The sequence below is a fragment of the Thermobia domestica genome, chromosome 2 (genome assembly GCF_964235325.1).
Source record: "Thermobia domestica chromosome 2, izTheDome1.hap1.1, whole genome shotgun sequence".
In the NCBI taxonomy this organism is placed as follows: domain Eukaryota; kingdom Metazoa; phylum Arthropoda; class Insecta; order Zygentoma; family Lepismatidae; genus Thermobia; species Thermobia domestica.
Window position 1 is genome coordinate 376966572 of NC_137455.1, and position 22538 is coordinate 376989109.

At 36.9% G+C, this 22538-nt stretch overlaps 1 long non-coding RNA gene across 1 annotated transcript in view; it reads right to left on the reverse strand.

Annotated features, from left to right (window-relative positions):
- LOC145678857 (uncharacterized) overlaps positions 1-19748 on the reverse strand; it is a 112428-nt gene extending 92680 nt beyond the window's left edge. Inside the window, exons 1-2 of the long non-coding RNA XR_014130441.1 lie at positions 19282-19748; positions 3614-5070 (exon numbers count right to left, since the gene is read on the reverse strand). This is a non-coding gene — a long non-coding RNA (uncharacterized LOC145678857). The remainder of the gene's footprint in view (positions 1-3613; positions 5071-19281) is intronic.
- Positions 19749-22538: the final 2790 nt, after the last annotated feature.

The window sequence follows — 22538 nt, forward strand, 5'->3', positions numbered from 1 at the left end:
ACAAAAGGGTTTACTCTAATTATACAGTGTATAGTTATGTTCAAGAACATGGTTGTGCTTCACTTAAAAACATTCAACTCATAAGCAGTGTTCGTAGTTTGAGGGAAATTTCCCGAATCTAGGGAAATTTCATAGGTAAATTTAACAAAAGGGTGAAAAAGGGAATTTTACGATAAAACCAGGGAAATTTTCGCGCTGGCTGATTGATCAATATAAATGCTTAAAGTTTTCTTTGTTCTTCAGAAATAAGCCAAAATAATAGCAATAGTTTGTGTATGTGTGTCTGTTCAAAGCAAGGGCGCCCATGTTGTGGTTTTCAAAGGGGGCCAAGTATAAGCAACGTTTCAAAAATAGTCTCAAATTTTGCTGTAACTAATGTAAAAATTCAACCGGATTTTCGATATTCTGAAGTACAATTTCCTCTAGGGGGGGCGAGCGCCCCACCTTGCCCCCCCTGATGGGCGCCCTTGGTTCAAAGTATCAAAATTTGTACCAGTTGTTGGCTGAGTGTATTTGTATGTATTTTTTGTTTAAAAACAGTGAAGGAAAAGTAAAAAAATAAAAGTGAAAAACATAAATAACACAATTGCGGTTGGCACTTCTGTCATAGGAATTGGACTCTCAACCAGGGAAAATTTGAAAAGAAAAGGGAATTTTTCTGTCAGTCGAGGGAAATTTTCTTAAGAAGATCTACGAACACTGCTCATAAGTTAGAGATACAGAGAAATGCGTAAGTAAGTGGGGGAAGTAAGGTTTTCAGTTAGTCCATTTGTATGGATACAAAAGAAATTACTTTGTATTGTCATTTAGTGCTCTCCTTTCCCACAGTTTGAATTTGGTTAAGGTAAGTGTAAAGATTTGATTTTCGCCTAGGGTTGCCAACTCTGGAAAATAAAATTCCTGGCAACCCCCTCAAAATGCCCTATGTTATAGGCCTAAGTGTGATTGATGTATCTCTGTTCGGACCCGTCCATGGGAAGGAAATGGAACGGGGGTAGGGAGTAAAAATAAGCGCCAATCAGGGCGCTTTAAATCGTCTTGCTTCAATGAACCAAGCAATGTTTAGATTAGTGAAATAAAGGATCATTATTGTACTCGTAGCCATGTAGATGTTGGGAAAAGAAAGTGTCGGCACCGGGTCGACATTATCAGAAAAAAAGAATGGTTGAGGCCCCTTTCAAGAATGATTTTTTAAGGTTAGTGTAAAGGGACAAGTTCTGCCGATAGATGTCCCTACAGTCTTCGAATCTGCCCTATGTATTTTTTACCTTTCACGAAAATTTACAATTTCTCTTACAAAATTCAACCTAGAGACTTCAAATTTTTAGAGAAGGAACTTCATAACCTATTAAAGGGAACAATCCGTGTCGATTTTTTATTTAGAATTTTCTTCATTGTTGAAACAGTTCCATTGTTAAAGGTTTGGATTTCCATTTCAATAATCAAGCCATTTCAACAATGAAGAAAATTTTAAATAAAAAATCGGCACGGATTATTGCCTTCGATAGATTATGAAGTTCCTTTTCTAAAAATTTGAAGTCTGGAGGTTGAAATTTGTAAGAGAAATGATGAATTTTCGTGAAAGGTAAAAAATACATGGGAGAGATGTGAAGACTGTAGTGTCATCTATCGGCAAAACTTGTCCCTTTAAACCAACCTTAAAGGAAAGTTGTCATATATAGCAGCTAGGGACGTGAAACTTAATCTATGGCAGTTTTTTTTTTATCTATTTAACATAAAAAATTGATAACAATTAGGTTTCATTGTGAAACGTTTTCAACAATGAAGACAAAAGTGCGGCGTAAATATAGGGATGAATTTGCATTGTCCATCGATTGTTGGCAAATAACTCTTAGGCATTTCGTTAGTACTTTTGTTTTGTTTGTTTTTTTTTATTGTTAAAAAAAAGTATCGTTTAATGTATAACACAAGGAAATTTGTATTTCCAAAGGCATTGTTGAAGAATTCCGATATTTGATGTTCTATTCTGGATTACAAATTTCAAAATGAAATGAAATGAAATTTTGAGTTTTACGTCCCATGGTTATGCCGGCTAGGCTAAAGGAGATGGGTTACAGATTTCAAAATACCGGTCATAAAAGGGCTGGTAAGAAGTTTGTAACGGTCACCGGCTTTAATCAAAATAACAGCAAGATTTCCGGCGAGGCCAGTGAAATACCGGCCAGTTGACAACCCTATTTTCGCCAACAGATGGCAGCACGTTTCCCCTAACTCTCGAACGCATTTTGTAAAGAGCGATAAAATTCAGAAATAATTCCATCAAATTCAAGACATCAATATTCATACTTTGTCCAAAAATAAATTGAATTCTATTCAAAGAATAATCCGTGCAATTTTTAATTATTTTTGTTTTACTTATTGTTGAGACCATTTAATCTTCAGAAACATACTCCTAACAATGAAATTCTTTCAACAATTAAAGAAACAAAACATGAAAAAAATGCATGGATTATTCTTTGATTAATGATTCAGTTTATTTTGGGGCTAAATTTCGAAATCTATCCCTTGATTTTGACTGATTTTTATCCGAACATTGCCGCTTGTAACAAATCACATTGGAAAGGTAGGAGAAATGTGCTGCCATCTATTGTTGAGTAGCGCTTCTTTAAAAATCACCTTAAATTATTTCCGCCCTTACAATAACATGTAAAATATTTTATTTTTAGGCTAGTATTAAATGTGACAAGAAGTAGATTTTGTTAACTTCCATTTATGACTAAAAGTAGAACTAAATAGGCATTTCAAAATAAATAGGACAGTAGATAACAAATATGTCAATATGTTTCCAAATCTGTAACTGGTTAATGTTATCCGCGGGAATAAGACATCACATTTCTATAATTTGAGCATCTAGAGTGATCTGATCAGCGATACTCTCTGGCCCCCCTTCACCTCCTTTCCCGTGATATCCGTTTGGCTGAGAATAAAGGTGCAACTGTGGCTAATATTTGAACGCCATTAGAATGAAAAAAAAAAAAAATAGAATCCTCCCAATCCCTTCTGAGATCAAATTTGGGCCGTCTTATTGGTAGTAAACGCCTTACCAACTACACTATGTGGCATTTTGAACACAACAGTGGCGGCTCTTGAGAAAAGCCATACCAAATAAAAATTAAATTTTTCGCCGCTTCAAATGAAAGGAAAGGAAACATAACCTAATGTTCTAATTTTGGGCACAAGAAATAGAGCATTACTTATCTTTTCTTAATGTACTCATGTGGCTTCCCTCAAAAGCCGCCACTAAAATATTTCTATTCACTTCTTAAAAGATTAAAAAGTTTTTTTTTTTTTTTTTTACAAACTACAAATATTTTCCAAAAATTAGTTATTTTTCTCTAAAGAACAAAAAAAATATTATTGAATAGTTTCATCACAGAGAAAATAACATTTTTTCATTAATAACAAATCAAAAAATAATGCAATTACTTTTAATATCAAAACATTAGTAACAATTTTAAAGGCAGATAGGCTATAACCTCAATGCACTAGTGAAATTGTGCCATTTTTTTTAGTATTTTAGCCACAAAAGAGAGTACATAAGATTTTTTTTCTTTTTCGTTTCAAATAAATAAATATGCGTCCACACACTTACCATATGTGCAGCTGGCCTCTTACAGTTGAAGTTGTCTGGTGGCAGAAGATGCGTTAAAGAAGTGTTCCACAAGGATGAAAGGGGAGCGTACACAACCCCGGCGGGTGGAAGTCGACTCATGTAAGATTCCACATCTGAGACGTCTGTCTGTCTCTTTCAAAAGTGAAGTTCTTGTTTCCCATTTTTTTCCCCCGTTTTCTTTTGTAGTTATGGCCACACTATCATCTCTTATTCACTTTAGAGTACGTCGATATTAATTACTTTAAAATCTTCACTTTACAAGCTCGTGTTGTACAACAATATTATTTTATTGTTTTTCCACTCACTCACATTGACCGTTCCATTTTTAACAGAACACAATTGCACATGTTAAAAAGAAAAAAAAAAGCTTGTAAGCACGACACGTGACTACACACGCGAACTAATTGAATTATGACATACAATAAACATTCACTACACACGCAATAACACTTTTTTTTTCTTTTAAATTGTGTTATTTCTTATTTTTATACAACATAATTTTCACATTTTAGTTCAGAACATTTTTTACTTTATAGATTGGCGACACTGTTCATATTACAATATTTCCCGCTAAAATATCACACGGCATTTTTTTGTTTAATTTTTTTGATATTTTGGTTACATCTCGATATTTTTATGATGCAAATATCTAATTTTCAGCTAGAATTTTGTTTTGAGAGCCTACTTTTTTGAACACTAGTAAGGAACTGAAATTAGACCCAAGACAATTTTCTTTCCCATTACCTGGCAACACACGATTGCTTCTCATCGCCGCTTGGCTTTTATTTCTTAAAAAATTATTAATTCTCTCGCTAGAGGGGGCGAAACACAAAACCTCACAGAATAACCAAATGATTAAATTCCTCGTGTTAGTAAACGGTAACAGCTGTGGCTACTAACTGAAGTTAAAATGCAGTTTCTACGTTGACTTTTCGTAGCATACTACGCGCAACAAGGCTGGTTTTTAAGACCTTAGAGGTCGAGCTTGCCCGAGCGACATTATGTGGCCTTTGTCTTGATATATGACCTGGTTCTTCGTTCCTTCTCTTTCTCTCTCTTTTTCTTGGATCTTTTTGCTCGTTGTGTCGACCAGACAATAATTCTTCCACTTTCTCCTTCTTCGTTGAGTTCAGACGGCAACAACCAACCACTCCCCTTATAGCAAAGTACTTTTTTTTTTTTTTTGGCTTCAATTCTTTGTTATCAACGAGCCTTATGCAACGAAGTATGAAAATATTTTTTTTAAGCTAAGTAATCAGGACTCGTCAACAAATGCAGTCAGTTTTATTTTATTTTATTATTTTCTTTTTAAGTTAGTGGCATCGCTACTTACTGTCAGAAGGTGTTTAGTGTTCCCTATTATGCGGTTAAGGAAAACTGATGTCTGACAATTGTACAGAACACGTGGTGTATTGGAAGCACTGTTGCCGAAGCCTCTGAAACAACAAAGACAGTATATCTGGTGACCAATTTATAACATTTAACAAATAATAATTCTATAACTGTAACAGTAATTCTCAGGATGATTTGTGACGTATGACTTCAAATAACAAAAACAATAATCCTTGGTAGAAAATTCGACATTTAAAGTCTGGCAACAGTGCTGGTAGTATCCTTAGTTGCCAAACAACAGCGTGAGGGAATACTATAGTGTTTCGCAAACAACCTTTCCGTACGTGTTGTTTACAGCACATGCAGCCATGACCGCCCGCAGCAGGAGGCAAGAGGGGATAGTTGCCCCCCCTGAATTTTATAATACAAGAAATATATGGTTCTTGGAAATGCATGTTAAAACACTAATTTTTTTCTCATATACCATAGTATTTAATATATTTAAAATAAATATTATAGTTTATTTATTGTAATAAATAAGAATATATGCGTAAATAATATTGTTTTATATTATTATAATGTACACGCGTCAGAAAAATGAGTGGGTATTTGCGACTCTGCTTGTATATCGGTTTCCCCCTTGGAATCGGTCTTTTGCCCCACCTTGGAATTTATCTTTTGCCCCCTCTGGAATTTATCTTTTTTTAAAAAAAAAATAAGGATTGGAATCTGTCAGGCATAAGAAAATAAGTGGAGGAATATCATCCTTATATAGCAATTTTTACATACACAGATAGTTTTAAAATAGTGGCAACATCTGAAGAAGATTAAACTCATCTGACTAAAACAGCGTGGGACCACCGTTAGCCTGGAGTACAACTCTGGTTAGATGTGGAATTGAAGTATACAGGGTGTTACAAACAAATTCCTCCCATCAAAATAAGGAAAAAAGGTTATATGGACCTGTTTTCAAAAGTTGATAGTTTCGGAGTTATACGGTACCGAAAACGTGAAACAAGTAAACTTTAAAAAATCGTAGCTCCAATACTATGGTATCGATCGTAGTCGGTCAAGATATCACTGAAGAGCTGATATGTGAACTATCCATTTTTAAGAATGCTCCACTACTTTCAAAGCGATTTTTAGAGATGTACAGTCATGTCCAAAATTATTGTCGCATGTCTATAAATATGTTGTTGTAGGAATATAATTTGATAACGAATTCGCCCGGTATTTCTTATAATGTTAGTACGTGTATAATCTGTAAAGACATGTAAAATCTTTTCGATTAATTTTTACACCCCCTCAAACATATTTATATAGATTTTTACCCCCCCCCAAATATTTCAATGACGCAGTTTGCGTCATAGCCCCCCTTTGTGGGCACCCCTGCACACTGGTAAGGAGGCCTATGTTAAATTAAAAAGCAAGGTTGCCAGTTCAGTAAGCTGTTCCCTTGGGTTCTCACCCTACCAATAATACAGCTTTGTTGGGAACAGATTCGAGATCTTCCGGGTTCCCTCACACAACAATATGCACGTTCTCCATGTCATTGTTGTGTGCCTTTACGTTACGTTACAACAATGCGCACGTTTTCCATGTCATTTTCGCATGCCATTCCATTCTTCCGTTAAAACAATGTACACTTTATCCGTGCCATTTTTGCGTGGCGTTCAGTTCCGTTACAATGATCTGCTAAACTGGGAATGTTGTTACTTTTTTCATTTAACATAGAGCACCTAACAAGTATAGGGTCGAACCTGCAGTTTGAAAATTGCAACTTGCTCATAAGTGTTCATCCTATGCAACTCACGTCGGAATATGATTATGGAAATAGTTTGTTTCAGGTGCTAATTGGGTTCCTCAGTCACTTTTCCCACTATCGATACCCTCTGGTTCTGGTAACTCTGATAGATAATCCAGAAAGCGGAAATAAATAGAAGCTATACGAGTAAAGACATTTTGGGGGTATCTGGGAATTGTTTTGGGCATCTTGATTGGCTAATCATGTGTTTCACTGTTCTGTATTGGCTATTCCATTATCTATTGCAGAATTGGTTGTCATTACTCATACAATTTCCAGTACTCTATAGAAAACCATCCACGTCTACTCATTCAACGCCCTACTTTCCTCTGTTATGCCACAGAAAGACAACAGCAGCTGTTCTTTAAAAAAAAAAAGAAAAAAGAAATCTCAGGTGAATTATACAAAGTGCTAAATAAATTAATTTTGCTTATTATGCCGTAACAAAATTCTCACCCATCTTTTTGGTATATTAGAAGACACCTGGAAATAGTTACGGTATTAGCAGGTGCGCACCAAGAATTTTTTTATTGGGAGGGGTCAATTTTTTTTTGGGGGGGGTCCAATATGTCTATGTACAAAGTCGGATCCAGGATTGTCTAAGGGCGGTGTACAAATAACTACCAAAATAACCAATCACACTGAAACTCTTCGAAGTGACATGTGACTGATAACACTGATACATAGAACGGAGGAAAATACTTTTAAAAAGAGTCGTAAGTCTTATGCAGGAAAAATGTTTTCTCCTCCTGGTTTCTGTTTTCTTCCCTACTTGGCAAATGTTATATTGGTTTGCTTGGTGAATTCTTTTCCTTCAACCTTCAGAAAATCGACTTAAACTATTGCTTTTGCAAAGCTCTGCTCTCTTTTAAGGCCCAAAAGGGAAACATGATGGCAGAAAGTTTCAGAAAGGGTTGCTATTTTCACTGCTAGCTTCTCATTTTAGATAGTTTATATACTACGCGACAAAACATCGCCAACTTTTTCCTCGAAGGTCAAGATCTAAGGGTTCACTTGTCCCTACCATAAATCCTTCTTTGTAACTAGAATCCGGCGTTGCCACTCGAACTCACATTGAACTTTTTTCAGCTGTCAGTATGGCTAACCCCACTACGGTTATCATAGTAGCATTGTACTGCGGTTCCTCCGTATGGCATCCGTAGCTTTTACTAGGCTTTGCAATCAGCCCACGTCATATGAAATAGAATAAAGCTATTTTATTCTACTTGTTTAGCTTAAAATACAAATTACTTTGGTGTAAACTATGTCGGGAAGCATGTAAATATTACCGAATAGAGCAAAACTTCTCTACTCCCGATCTAAGCCTTTTGCATTATGTTTCCTCCATAAGTGACGTAAAGGCAATGATCTAAATAGAAGAGGGGGGGGGGGTATGCATGATATACTTCTTTAGATCTCCCACTTCGAGCACTGCGTAAAGAAATAGCAACACAGTTTAAAAGCCGATATCTTCCTATCTCGAATATTTTCAGTGTGTGGCCGATGGTTGTTGTTGAGTTGAGTTGAGTTGAGTTTGAGTTTTTTGTCCTGTTCAGCAGCGAGGCTATATGAGACGTGGACCTACTGATTAACGTGAAATCCGAACCACATGAGCTCCCGCCGGGAATCGAACCCGGGTCTCCCACGCCAAAGCCGCGTACGCTAGCCGCTTAGCCACGGAGGAGCTCTCGATGGTTGTTGCAATGCGCCATTGGTTAGGCACAATCCGTCATGAATCGTAGCTCCAGGGAGTCAGTTTAGCACTTCCTTATATTTCCTTGCAAATTTCCTCACTATTTCAATATGCATTTATTATTTTACTACTAACGCCCTAGCTACACTGGAATATCCCTAGCCGTGAGATCAGCGAAGTTAAGCAGTGCCGGGTCTGGTCAGAGGAAAGATAAGTGTGACCATTCGTAGTCACCAGATTGTGTTGGCGTTGCAGCGTTCACCCAGCGTCGTGAGGACAATTCAGGGGAATAGAAGCAAACCCTGTTAAATCCATTTTTTAATTTTGTTAGGGAACGAAGACAAAGTGATGCCCTTATGTTTCAGAATTATTGAATTTTTTTTGTGGTAGATTTGACTCATCTGTGACCATTAAAAAAAAATCAACAATTCTGAAACATACGGGCGTCATTTTTTCTTCGTTTCCTGACAAAATTGAAAAATTGATTTAGCAGATTTTGCTTCTATACCCCTGAATTTGGAAGCCACTTGAAAGAAAAAAGTAGCGAACTGCAGTCTATGAAGCCAGCATTAAAGGCGAGGATAGCCGATGTGCTGACAATACATCATCCCACAGTCATCAGTGCCATAAGTAAACAGTACCCGCACGATACCCCTTGTGTTTGGTTTACTCGATCCTTAGACCTGATAAACCCGTTTGGCCTGTTTGGACCGTTTGACCCGATAGACTCGTTATGAGTTCGTGCATGATAGAACAATTTATGTTACGATAATAAAGTGAAACAACACATCATTTACAATCTTGACAGAATAAGTTTGTTTTAATAAAAACGGGGCCATCAGGCCAACCCCATTCAAGTACGGTTCAATCGGGCAAACCCGATTCATACGGATAAAAGTACAATATCGGTCCAACGGGAGGTCCAGAATCGATTCTATTTTCCGAGCATTACCGAAAATGCACAGTAGCCCGAAACGGCTCGGGCGTAAAAACTACTATATTATTATTATTATTATTATTATTATTATTATTATTATTATTATTATTATTATTATTATTATTATTATTATTTTAATAGGAGAGCAAATTACTTGTTGAATGACCTGTACGTATTTTATCCCTATTTTAAATGGTTATTCTGGTTTTATGTATCTGCTTATTGGTTTGCAACACTCAGAGAAAGAATAGTTCGAGACTTCATTGTTTGCCCTGGCGACAGGGAGAGCGGCTAAGCTTTTGTAATACCGGCAACATCCAACTGGTTGACAAACCGCACGTGGCCGCTAACAGCCATATGACAGTTTTACTGCTGATAAGAAAACTTGGTTTAGCTTTGAACCAAGCTATATTTACAACGAAGGGAAGTGCACGTGCACCTTTGCACCCCCCTCTAAATCCGGCCCTGTCTACGTGGTCTAAAACCTGAGTTATTCTGCATCGGAAAAGACGGTAAGTAATTGTTAATTACTGCCAGTGGCGTATTTAGGAAGGGGGGGCTTCCGGGCTTAAGCCCCCCGAAATTTTACTTACTATAGTAAAGTATATGAAATATCTTGCAGAATTTTCACACTTTCAGGCAAAGCCCCCCCCCGAAAGTTACCAAAGCCTCCCCCGAAACAAAATCGTAAATACGCCACTGATTACTGTCATCTGTATTCTCAGAAAATTTGACGGAACTAGATTATCTTTATAAAGAAAGAGAATGTAAAATTAAATCATTTCTCTGTTAAGAAAGTGTACAAATGTTAGTCGAGTAACAAAGTTTTTTGGGGGGAAGAAGAGGGTGGGGGAAGACACGTTGAAGCCTCCATAGGTACGTCCCTGGTAGATTAACAGCATTTTGTAGGTGTTTTCTGACTTGCTTTCTATTTTATTATTATTTAACTTTTCTTATTGTTCGTAATTTATAAAATACTAAATGCAGAAAAATTAGGGAGAAACTACTGGTAATGGTGTGATCGGAAAATATTATCTGTATGAACATAAACATAAAATGTAATGTGCGGTACATCAAATGGTGGAACCATGCCAATATTTCCTGCAACCTAAAACAAAAGAAAACAAGAATGCAAAAAGGATAAGAAAAGCCCAGTCAATTGCATGGGCAGGGCTTTCATTTAGCCGAGAGAGTCTGCCCAGCTACTTGAGGAGAATGTCAAAGTTAAGCAAGGCGAGGCGGGCAAGATGTCACTTCGAACATTGAAAAGGACCCACTAAACCGGTTCACTCCTCAGCTGGGGTCGTTGTCTTCCATGCAAATCCAATTTAGCTCTCCTCCTACGACATATGCATACTGTGAGGTCCTCTTGCTAAACTGAACGCTTTTTTTTTTCTTTCCTTCCTGTATAGAAGAACAATACGTCCTGCCAAGAAAATGTGCTGTAAACATTGGGTCTAATTGGATGATCATAGCTTACAGTAACAGTGCTGCCAAGTACTGCATGTGTTCCAAACCAAACAACACGCTGTACTAGTTCGTAAACAGGATTAATGATACATCTCTCTCCAATTCCAGGACAGGTTAAAACTTCAAAATGGCCATTCTTGGTTTGGCAACAACAACAGCAAAAAGTAAGTTATGATGTCGTAACAGTAGCAAGTGTATATGTGCAGCCACATTAAATAAATTACCAATAGTTGAAGTGGCCAATTTAATAGGTTTTGTGTAATGATCATAGGTATTATGCCATTATGTCATGCTCCACGGTCCTCAGCTAAACCTCTTCTCTCATAGGTGGATCCAGAGGCAAGAGCGCCGATCCTGGAAGGGGCCAGAGGATCCGGCCCCCTCCAATGCTCATGTGGGCCTCCAGAGCCTTGTCTGCAACCAAATACGGATACATCTGAATGGGCCACGTAAAGTTACAGAGAAATCGGTGCTCTTGTCCAGAGGCATAGGCACCAGTGCTGCAAAGGCTCGGTGAGAGAGAAAACTGAGGATCTTCCCCTCCCCGCAAGAGTCCGTCCTGGATCCGCCTCTGCTTCGTCTTCACGTAACACTTGTCTGTTTTAATACCATCCATAAACCGTAGCTTCGCCTTCTTTGTCGTCACATCACCACCTAGAATCTTCCTTGTGATTCAGACCCTTCTCTGCTAATGTCTCAACATCTATTAACAGTGATCTCTTATCTCCCCCGAGTAGAATTTTGAACATACCTGAGGGAGTAAGTACTCCTAATGCAAAAATACTGGAACTTCACATTGAGCATGATCAGAGACAAACTTTTGGGGAAGGGAATCGACCTTGCCGGGTCACTTCCTGAGATCATTACTATAATACCTACTATTGTTTTCAATCCGCTAGCATTCTTATAGATATACCACATTGACTTGACACTTAGTCTTCCATTCCAAGCGCTGTTATCGGCTGAAGGAATTTTACTCTCTTTCGCTAAGGCTCTCTTGCTTAACAATAACAACAGCTGAAACCTTATTGGCTCAACGCGTGGGTATGTCGAGGGTGTGAGCTTTAGTTCGCATTTTTGCCACGGCTCAAGACATTTTGGCAGCATTATAGCATTTTCTCATTGGCTTGACCCATATAATTTTCTCCATTCTTCACTACACCTACATTTCGGAAGCTTCTAGTCTTTTTCTGTCGCTTTTGTGTAAAGTTTATGTTCCTAACGCATAGAGTACGAACGGATTATGCTTCATTTTAGGACAGGATTTCTCAACCTGGGGGTCGTGACTCTTAGGGGGGGGGGCACGAAGGTAAGTGGGAGAGATTAATATAATTAGAAACTAATACCGGAAATATTTTAAAAAAAATTATTTTGAATTTTGTTCTGATAGGCATATTTTTATTTTTATACACACTGTTAAGGACAACTAAAAATAGGTCTACTAAACATTTTCAACAGGTGCAGAGTTGTTAAAAAAAATCAATTTAAATGAAAGAGATACGGTATGAAGCTAGTGAGAACTGCATATTGAAATGCCAGAAAAATACAAATGCAACAAAACCTGCATATTGAAATATAATTAAAATTTGAAAACACTAATCCGCAATAGCTGTGTTGCGTTTGTTGATAAATCAGCAAAAATGGACAAATTATTCTGTGGTTAATAAAAGGGATTGCTTTTGTTAAGGATCTTTTGTTATTCTTTACAGAATTTTATACGTATGTGCCTGAGCGAATAGTCTTTTTTTCCAGTAAGCTGGCCACAATTAAGGTAGATTTTTGGTGTAGGATTTTATTTCTTTCCTAAATTTTAAATGTGAACAAAGTTGCTTTTAACAGTTTTTGGCCATACTGAACACACACACAACAATGTACCAAATTCACAATATGAGGTAACTGAAAGTGGTAGCCTCAGAAAATTAAAAACATTTAAAACAGTATGACGGATCGGTTTCGATATTTGTAATATGAATAAACTGACCAAATTTGGTTTTAATCCATTCGCTTTTAGGGAAGTTACTGTATCCATTGTATACAAGAAATAGATGCTACTATTATAGAAATAGATGCATATCGTGAGATCTTCCTAATAGATATATTAAAAGTCCCACACAAGCTTATTACAAACCAGAAATTATAAGGGGGTCGCTAGCAAGAGGATGTGATAAAATGGGTATCGTGATAGGAATTAGCTTGAGAACCACTGCTCTAGGAGAAACTGAAATTCAATAGTAGTTATGTATTTTAGTCTATACTGTGTACGGTATGTCATTAAATTACACTGAACTCCTTTACTCCCAAAGTACTGCCAAAATGTCCTTGTTAAATTACAATCAAGGATAACAAGAGGCAAATGATAGCATATAGGAATTAGGTTGAGAACCACTGTCTTAGGGAAATATACGGTATTCTGTGATGAAACCGACATACTTCGCACACATGTTTCTCAAAATAAGAGAAAAGAAAATTTATTTTGCATTTTGTTGAGATGTGCCTAGTTTAAGACATACAAGCAGGCAAATTTAGACAATTTTAATGATAGTGACGCCAGAATGACTACGTTGTGACCACCAATAAACGAACTCAATCAACATTTTCCTTACATCGTAAACAAAATGTGAAAAATAAACTTTTCTCCTGTTTCGTTTGGAAAACTGGTCTCGCGAAGAAGTCTGCTCAGTTATTCGATTTCTGTGGGCGAAACAAGTAACCGCGGCTGAAATTCACCGGCAGCTGGTAGAGGTCTACGGAGAGACTGTAATGTTTTGTCATCATGTCGCAGAATAGTGTCGAAAGTTTGCAGCTGGTTGAGAAACCGTCACCGACGACTAGCACAGTGGCCAACTCAGCACGGTATCAACAGATTTCAACACAGCTGGGACATCGTTGACCACCCTCCCTACAACTCGAATCTCGCCCCAAGCGACTTCCATCTGTTCCCGCACTTGAAGGAGCACCTATAGGAAGCACTCGCTTCACTTTAGACAAGGAGGCGAAACATTTTGTGGCTGAACACACAAAAACCAGGAGGGAGTCTTCAAACTCATCCTACAATCCGACAAGTGCATTAACTGATATGGACACTATGTCGAAAAATAATCTAAATCTGATGTATGTATCTGTTGGCTGTATTAGTTGTATGAAATAATAGGCTATATACATGTTTCACTGCAGGCATTCTAACCCTACTTTCTAATATCTCCTCGTATATATATACAGGGTGGTAGGTAACTGCACCGACAAACTTTGGGAGGTGATTCCTTATATGAAATGAAAGAAAAAAGTTCTAATAAACATAGGTCGAAAAACGTCTCCTTTCAGAGTTATGAACCGCCGAAAATTCGAAAAATCATGTTTCGAAACGCCCTGCCTTAGAAACTATAGGACCTATAACAAGCGGATTAAGGAATTACACAGGAACTACTATACGAACTATCTAAATATCCATGTTTTACCATCCTCCGTTATCGGCGAAACGAACGCGCCATTAGTACTTAAAGGAGTATCCCTATACCTCAATTTCCTTTTTACAGTTCGTTTCGCTGATAACGGAGGATGGTAAAGCATGGATATTTAGATAGTTCGCATACTAGTTCCTTTGCAATTCCTTAAACCGCTTGGGATCGGTCCTGTAGTTTCTAAGACAGAGCGTTTCGAAACGTGAATTTTCGAATTTTCGGCGGTTCATAACTCTGAAAGGAGACGTTTTTCGTCCCATATTTATTAGAACTTTTTTCTTTCATTTCATATAAGGAATCACCTCCCAAAGTTTGTCGGTGGCGTTACCTACCACCCTGTATATATCCTCTGATCACCCCGGAAGTTGTAGAAATATCCCTTTTTCGGCTTCAGTGATAGACAAGGCAACTAAATTCATCTTATACAATTAATTCATCTTTCATACTTCAAATTATGCTACGCATGAGCATGGAACCGCTACGCCCACTTACCTATCAAGTATCATCCAAAACGGTGGGAAATAGGGAGAAACGGATTTTTTCTATGAATTCAGTACTCCATATCCCATTCCAACCGAAAGTTGTAGAAATCTCTCTTTTCCGGCTTCAATGATAGCTCGTATATATACACGTTATTATTTGATTTTAATAACTGTATGTTGAAACTATTTTGTTTATTACAAACTAAATGCAACTGTTATTTCAAAAGTAGTTCACAGGATTCGAAAACAGCATGATACGTAATCAAATGTAGTTGAGTTCGTTCCTCTAGTTTCTGGCTTAACTTAGATTTTGGGGGAATTGTTATTCTGGAAACACTATAATTTCTAGGGATGACAACAGTGAAAATTTTCCAGGTTCATATTTTCTGTTGTATAAGATTGATTGTGGTAAGTTGCATTTTATTATCTCCTTTCAGTTATGAAAAAAGAAGCAAAAGGAAACTTGTAAATTCTGTATTATTTTTAGTATGGCAAGCTCTTAAGGTTTATAACAGATAGCGTTTTAGTTCTTTTTCGTCATATGTTATATTTTTTTAAACCACACTCACATTCCAATGTAGTTTATTAAAGACTAACCTTTCCTCATAATAACCAAAATATAAATGTCTTATGAACACAATATTATTTTTTTTTCTATTGTCCATTTCTTTTCAATAAAAAATATGTTTATTAATTACATTTAGTTTCATTTATCTAGAACGAGTTCAGAGAGCTTTTCCCTCTCAATATTGTAAATAATAGCCAGCAGAAGTGTACTCTAGTGACATCTAGCATTCAGGCGACGAACTTGATGAATCACACTTCAAGCACGTCAAAACCCCGTGTCTCGCCCAGCCTTGATCAAACGCATCGTTATTACGTTTTATGCTCTTTTGGTGGCCGTAAGCAACGATGGTGGGGCCGCTCAATATGTTTACGAGTACATAACGGTGATTTGATGAACATTTGGAAGCAGTTCATGGATGGTTACGGAGTTAACAATTTAATATCGGACGGTGAAGGGTGAGGGTAATACAAGGGAAGAGTAAGAAGTTCTGGGATGTTTCTCAATTGTAAATAAAATTATCCCGAAAGAACAATATCAATAACGTGTTTTTATAAATTTTCAGGGCTTAAATTTGGTTATCCAAATTCATATTCGTGTTTATTTTTACAATTATTTCGTTAGTTACTTGTTTGTTAGTTTAGCTTGTTTTAGTTTAGTTACTTTGTTAGTTTCTACAATATTTCGTTAGTTTGTTTGTTTGTTAGTTCGAGTCAAATCTTGTAACTTTAAACTTCACTCTCTTTCGTCATCACGAGAGCGCTCTGAAATTTTTGCACAAATACGTGAACCCAACTACAATACAATATTCTCAAATAATTTACAATTTAGCATGTTGTTTTATTGTAAATTAATTAAACTATTAGATGACATATAAGCGTAGGCAATGTCTTTTAAATACGCACTACTCAGTGGCGAGTCTAGCTCGGAGCAAGAGGCCCCAGTTTTTGAGTGACCAAAATAATTGAAGTTATTATTTATATATTTTTTGAAAGTATATAGTAAACATTGCCTTTCATTCTTTATTGGTAAATTGTTGAAATATCATATATAGTTTCATTTACAGTTTCTCTGTTATGCAATGTGTAAAACAATACTTGAGATGCACAATATCAACATCCAGCCTACCCATAATATCCTTCAGGGAAGGGCGCCCATCTGGGGGGGCAAGGTGGGGCGCTCACCCCAAAGAGGAAATTGTACTTGGGAATATCGAAAACCCAATATAATTTTTACATTAGTTACAGCAAAATTTGAAACGATATTTTTGAAACGTTGCTTATATTTGCTCCCCCCCTTGGAAACCACAACATGGGCGCCCTTGCCTTCAGGTCAGTGTTAAATTGGAAATTTCTGCAGGATTCATGAAAAATTTTTAACTCATGGTATACCTATCATAATCTGGGTTCTGGCTGCTTCCCCCCCACCCCGTTTTAACTTCTAGATCCACCACTGGCATTACTTCAATAGATGCCAGTGTTTCGCTGCTGGTTCGAGACATTTATTTGGTGCCTTTAACAGAAAAAAAAATAATTATTTGCCTTCTAAAAGAAATCATGAAGTATTTTTAAATTGAGGCAGCTAGGAATACAGAATTGATTGCAGGATTTTGTATACAGACTAAAAAATTAAATGATAACCGTTAAAGAAAACTTAGCTGCAATAAAAACACAAATTATCCAAGAATTATGTTTTAAAATCGTCTAAATACTCTCTCTCTCTCTCTCTCTTTTTTTTTTTTTTTTTTTTTTTTTAGAGTCGTAAATTAGAAATTGCAAAATATGAGTTGCAACGAGCACATTCTTTCAAAAATCCTAATTATAAAAGGGAAATATGTCAACCTGTGCGTAAGTCTGTCTTGGCATGTTACATAACCTTGCTTAATGGATTTGTAATATTGTTTGTAGAATGAGAATTCCTGTAAGCTAATTCTTAATCGTAAATAGTCACGCCATATCACTACGTGCGTTATAAGTTGTCTGTCTGACGATAATAGATGTCGCTGCGTGCGCTATGGCTTGATTGCCTAACGCTAATCTCGCTACTGTGCTATGACTTGATTGCCTGACGCTAATAAATCTCGCAACGTGTGCTATGACTTGGTTGCCTGACGCCAATAGATGTCGCTACGTGTGTTATGACTTGATTGTCTCACACTAATAGATGTCACTATCAGGCACGTAGCCAGGATTTCGTGAAGGGGGGTCCGTGACATGAAATACTGTGATCATCACACCAGGGGCTCGATCATTCTAAACTGTTTTACTGGAACCTATACTGGTTCGTTTAGCCAGGATTTCGTATCAGAGGGGACGTGACATGAAACACTGAAGGTCCAATCAATCTGAACTACTTTACTATCAACATATATTGGTTTGTTAGGACAATAAAATGAGGATATGCTGGTAAGTATCTTAATAACAAACTACGAAGAAATCTCGAGTAAAATAATAATAATAATAATAACGTATTGATTTACAATATTTTCGATTACGGATTTTACAATATTTACGTTCTTCCTCTGTTCATTCAAATATAACAATTTTCCTTTCATTACGATCTCAACTATTATAAAAAGTACATATTGACTATTATAAAAAGTATACTCATTTGTCGCATATCTAAGACTGTCTTTTTGTAAGAATATAATTTAATAATGATTTCGCAGGGTACTTTTAATACTGATACCATGTGTATAATCGGGAAATGTACAGTACAGACCCTATTTGTCGTAAATTTCATAGAAAAAGAATTATATATACGAAAATTAGAGTGTGTAAAACGAAATGTTACTAAATGGACAAGAACATTTTATTTTTGTTTTATTGTTCTTATTTACTACTCTTTTGACAAAATTTGCCACTTACATGTCTTTGCCGATTATACACATACTAACATTGTAAGTAATTCCGGACAAATTCGTTATCAAATTATACTCCTGCAACAACATATTTATAGACATGCGACAATAATTTTGGACATGAGTGTACAAACTCAATAATGTCTTGTAAAATATTTTACAATATCTGCGTTCCTTTCTCTGTTGAATCAAATGTTAACAGAACTTTCTGTTCACATAAAATTTTGTTTTTATTATTCCTTCAACTACGGTCTGTTCCAAATGACAGGTTAAAGGAGTAGTACATTTTTTTTTTTTTTTTGAAATAACATGTTTGATACTGCAAGGATGCGATGACGAAGAATTGTGATCAAAAATGTCCACGCTGTTACACAACTGGCATTATGATTTCAGAAGCTTGAAATCTCCCTGACTAGTAGCAGAAATTCTAAGAATTGCGTAACTTCCGGAAATTTCAAATTCCCTGACTGTTCCAGGATATCCCACTCACCTCGCCACCATGTATTGCAAGTAATACAAATCTCCTAAGTAAGAGTAACCAAAAGATTTGTGTAGTTTTTTTTTTTTTAATTTTTAACGCTGATTCTTCTTTTTCTCGTTTCATTTCGTTTTATCCTTCCTTATTTTTTTCATTTCTGGTTTCGAAAAGGGGGGGTCCGGATCCCCCTTTGGCTACGTGCCTGTCACTATGTGCGCTATGACTTGCCTGCCTGACGCTTCGTTACGTGCGCTATGACTTGTCTGATGCTAATAGATGTCACAAGTGCGCTATGACTTTCTTGCCTGACGCTAATAGATATCGCTACGTGCCCTATGACTTGCATGTCTGGAGCTAATAGACGTCACTACCTGTGGAATTTTTGTGTAACGAAGTCTTCAATAATTACATAAAATATGATATGGAAGTTGTGTAAATAAATTACCGGTACATCTTTTAATTAAGATCAATTTTAAACCTATAGTGTACAGTGCATTGAAGTCTTGGGCACAAGTATTGATTACAATTAAAGAGAAACTTCTTTACAAAAACGAAATATTTTGCTCACCTGGTTATTTTGTTACGTAATTTCAACTCGTCATTTTATGTCAGCTAGACAAGCCAGACACTAGCACCATCTATGATCACTTGAATGATTAAAACTATTGTATTTGACTACACTGTTTTCAAAAGCATTTTCACTATTACCACAGAGAAAATAACAAATCTTGTTATTTTCTCTGTGCTATTACGCAAGCTGTCATGAATAGAAATCGTTTTGGTATTTGAACGATAAATACGTCGTAAAAACGTTTTCTCGTGTTTTGGCATAAAATATTGTGTCGTATCATCATGCAAGCGTTTTCAGTAAGAACAATTTCTGTCCTGTTATCAAGGCACAAACACAGCAAGATAGTTTCAAACTCTGTAGACCGAAAATACAAGCTTTTACCAGTCTGCGAAACACAAAACACAAAACTAAGGCTTCATTTCAACACATGGAAGCTCGTGGAACCCTCAGTGGCAAGTTTTGTGTGCGTTTCAAAACTGCGAAGAAGTAAGTATACGAACGTAGGACAAAAAAAAAAGTCTTTTTTTTTTTTTTTTACCCGCGCTTCTTCCCAAAGTCATAAAATGTTCCTTTTCCCTTTGTCCCATAAGGACTGTATCACTGGTCTCTGTCCCATTTTCTCTTTTTCTCTGTCGTTCTTTTTGTATTTTGTGTTTTTCTTCCACGTTTTCTTACTTTATTTTTAGTTTTGTCTTTCTTGTGCAAAAGCATCAACAGTCAAAACGAAAGCGTCTCCAACCACGAAAAAAAAAAAAGTTATAGTATCCTCCATTGCCTATCTTTTGTATGTATTTTTTTTCTTTTATCCATCTCTGTTTTCTGGTATAGTTCCGAACGAATGCTGATGGCAAGGCACTCTTTAAACGGGTTGCCAGTGTCAATGAAATAATTGAAATTTCATCTTTTTTTCATGTTCGCAGGCGTATGATGCTCTGTCCTATATGGAAGCGAAAATTTAGAAGATATAATTATTTACGTAAATACAATAACTAAAAACTAACTAACTCTATGGCCTATGGAACAAGGAGGTTCAATGCCGCGTTCGCAAAAGCTCTCCACTGACTTCTATCCTTAGCTAACTGCATCCAGTTTCTACTTTGTATTCCAATCTCTGCGAGATCTATCTTAATATTATTTTCCCATCTGCGCCTAGTTCTTCCTAATGGTCGTTTTCCGATTGGTCTTCCAGTCAAGACTTTGAAAGCGTTTCTACTGTCTTCCATTCTAGCTACATGACCCGCCCACCTAAGCCTCCTAGACTTGACGACCCTAACAATGTTGGGTAAACCATACCGGTATAAATTATGTAGTTTCTCGTTATGAAGTTTCCGCCATTCTCCATTCCCGTTCCTCTTGGGTCCGAATATTCGTCTCAGGATCTTGTTCTCAAATACTTTCAGTCTATGTTCTTCCCTCAGAGTAAGTGACCATGTTTCGCAACCATACAAAACAATAGGCATGATTATCGTTTTGTATATTTTAAGCTTCAAATTCCTCGACAGAATTCGCGACGACAAGAGATTTTGAACCGAATAGTAACACGAATTCCTTGCTTTGAGTCGACATTTAATTTCTCCGTGAATATGATTTTCCTCTGTTAATATTGATCCTAGATATTTGAAACTATCCACTTTATCAAAAGTATTATTTAATATTTTAACGCATCCATAATTTCCTGTATTCCGGTCCCGACGCACTTCCATGTATTTAGTTTTCTCTGCATTTACTTCTAAACCCATGTCCCTGCAAGCGTTTAATAAGATCTCTGCATTTCTTTCTATTGTTCTCCTATTATCCCCTATTAAATTTACATCATCAGCATATGCCATAGCCTGGTGAATACCGTTCAACTGTAGGCCCTGGTTGCTATCTTTGATTTTCCTTATAGCGTATTCCAGAACGAAGTTAAATACAATGGTGTGCAAAACTTAAGGACGAGACAAATAAAGTAAGATGCCGCATGGTGCGACTCACTGTAATCGTAGCACCGAATAAACCTGCTTTCACAACATCAAGTAATTTAATGATAGGAAACCGAATGTGTTAACGTGCAATGTGGTTGAGCTACTCTCTCAACAATATAGATAACATTTGGATGACATCACACGAGGAAGAATGATAGGGAAACAGGAAGAAGGACGAAGTGTCAGAGTGTGAACTAAGAGTTTCGTGTTATCCACAGAATCGTTTCATGTGCTTGGGAAAAGTTTCCAATCGCAACCCAGACAGCATGCTTGCTTGCCGCAAGCTTGCCTGTCACTTTTACTTATTTCGCTTTCGCTTATACACAAAAGTTTGTTTTTGCTTAGCGCAAGCTGTAGTGAGGGCAACCGAAGCTTCACTTGCGAGACGCTTTTCTTTAAATTGAAGTAGAAAGGTAGCGCGCGTTCGATTTTCAGTTGTTCTCAAAAACCACGTGACTCTGACCTCTTAACTTTCGGCGACAACGTGGTGTTCACGTTGTTAGCGTCTCTTTACCATTCACCTTGAGTAAAGGACTAAACTTAATTATTTTTTTTTAATTGTGTCGTCTAGTACTCTAGTCCCACGTACCTATAATGTCACTCTTTATTTCCTTATATTTCGGCAACCATGAGGCATAACAAATTGTGGTATTTATGTATAAAGCATAAACGTGAACATAGATGGCAGCAGATTTGAGCCTACTTATTTCGCGAAAGAATACAGAACTGTTGCAGATATTTTAATAGGAACTTAAAGTTTAACTTACAGTATAAACTTTATCTGTATGCTGTGTTTAAAGAGTAAACATTTTTCTGCGTTTTTTAAAAAAGTAGAAATTTCAAGTACTCGCGGCTAATATAGTAAGATATTGGATATTGGCAAGAAGCAACGTCACGTTGATCACTTTTCCCAGAGCTGTGCTCTGAAGCAGCGCTAATTATATGTTGACGATTTTCGGAAAAACCTTCCTTTTCCTCATCCTGGGCCTCATCTTCTGTCTCTTTCTCACGAACCGTCTGTCAGACTTATCTAACCAAGGACAGACGGATCCACAGATCGAGCCAAGGGAGTTGCCCCACCTGGACAACTATCCAAACGGGTTGTCCCACCTTGCTCATCTCATTCATCTCTCACATCACGCATCATTGTTTAATCTCACGGCTCTCCATTATGACTGATCCTCCTAGTACTACTGGATCCTCGGTGGATGGACGCCATCATGGCCATCCTCCTGTGTTTGCCATTCTTTGGTACTATCTATGTGCGCCCTAGCCTTCCTATACCGCATG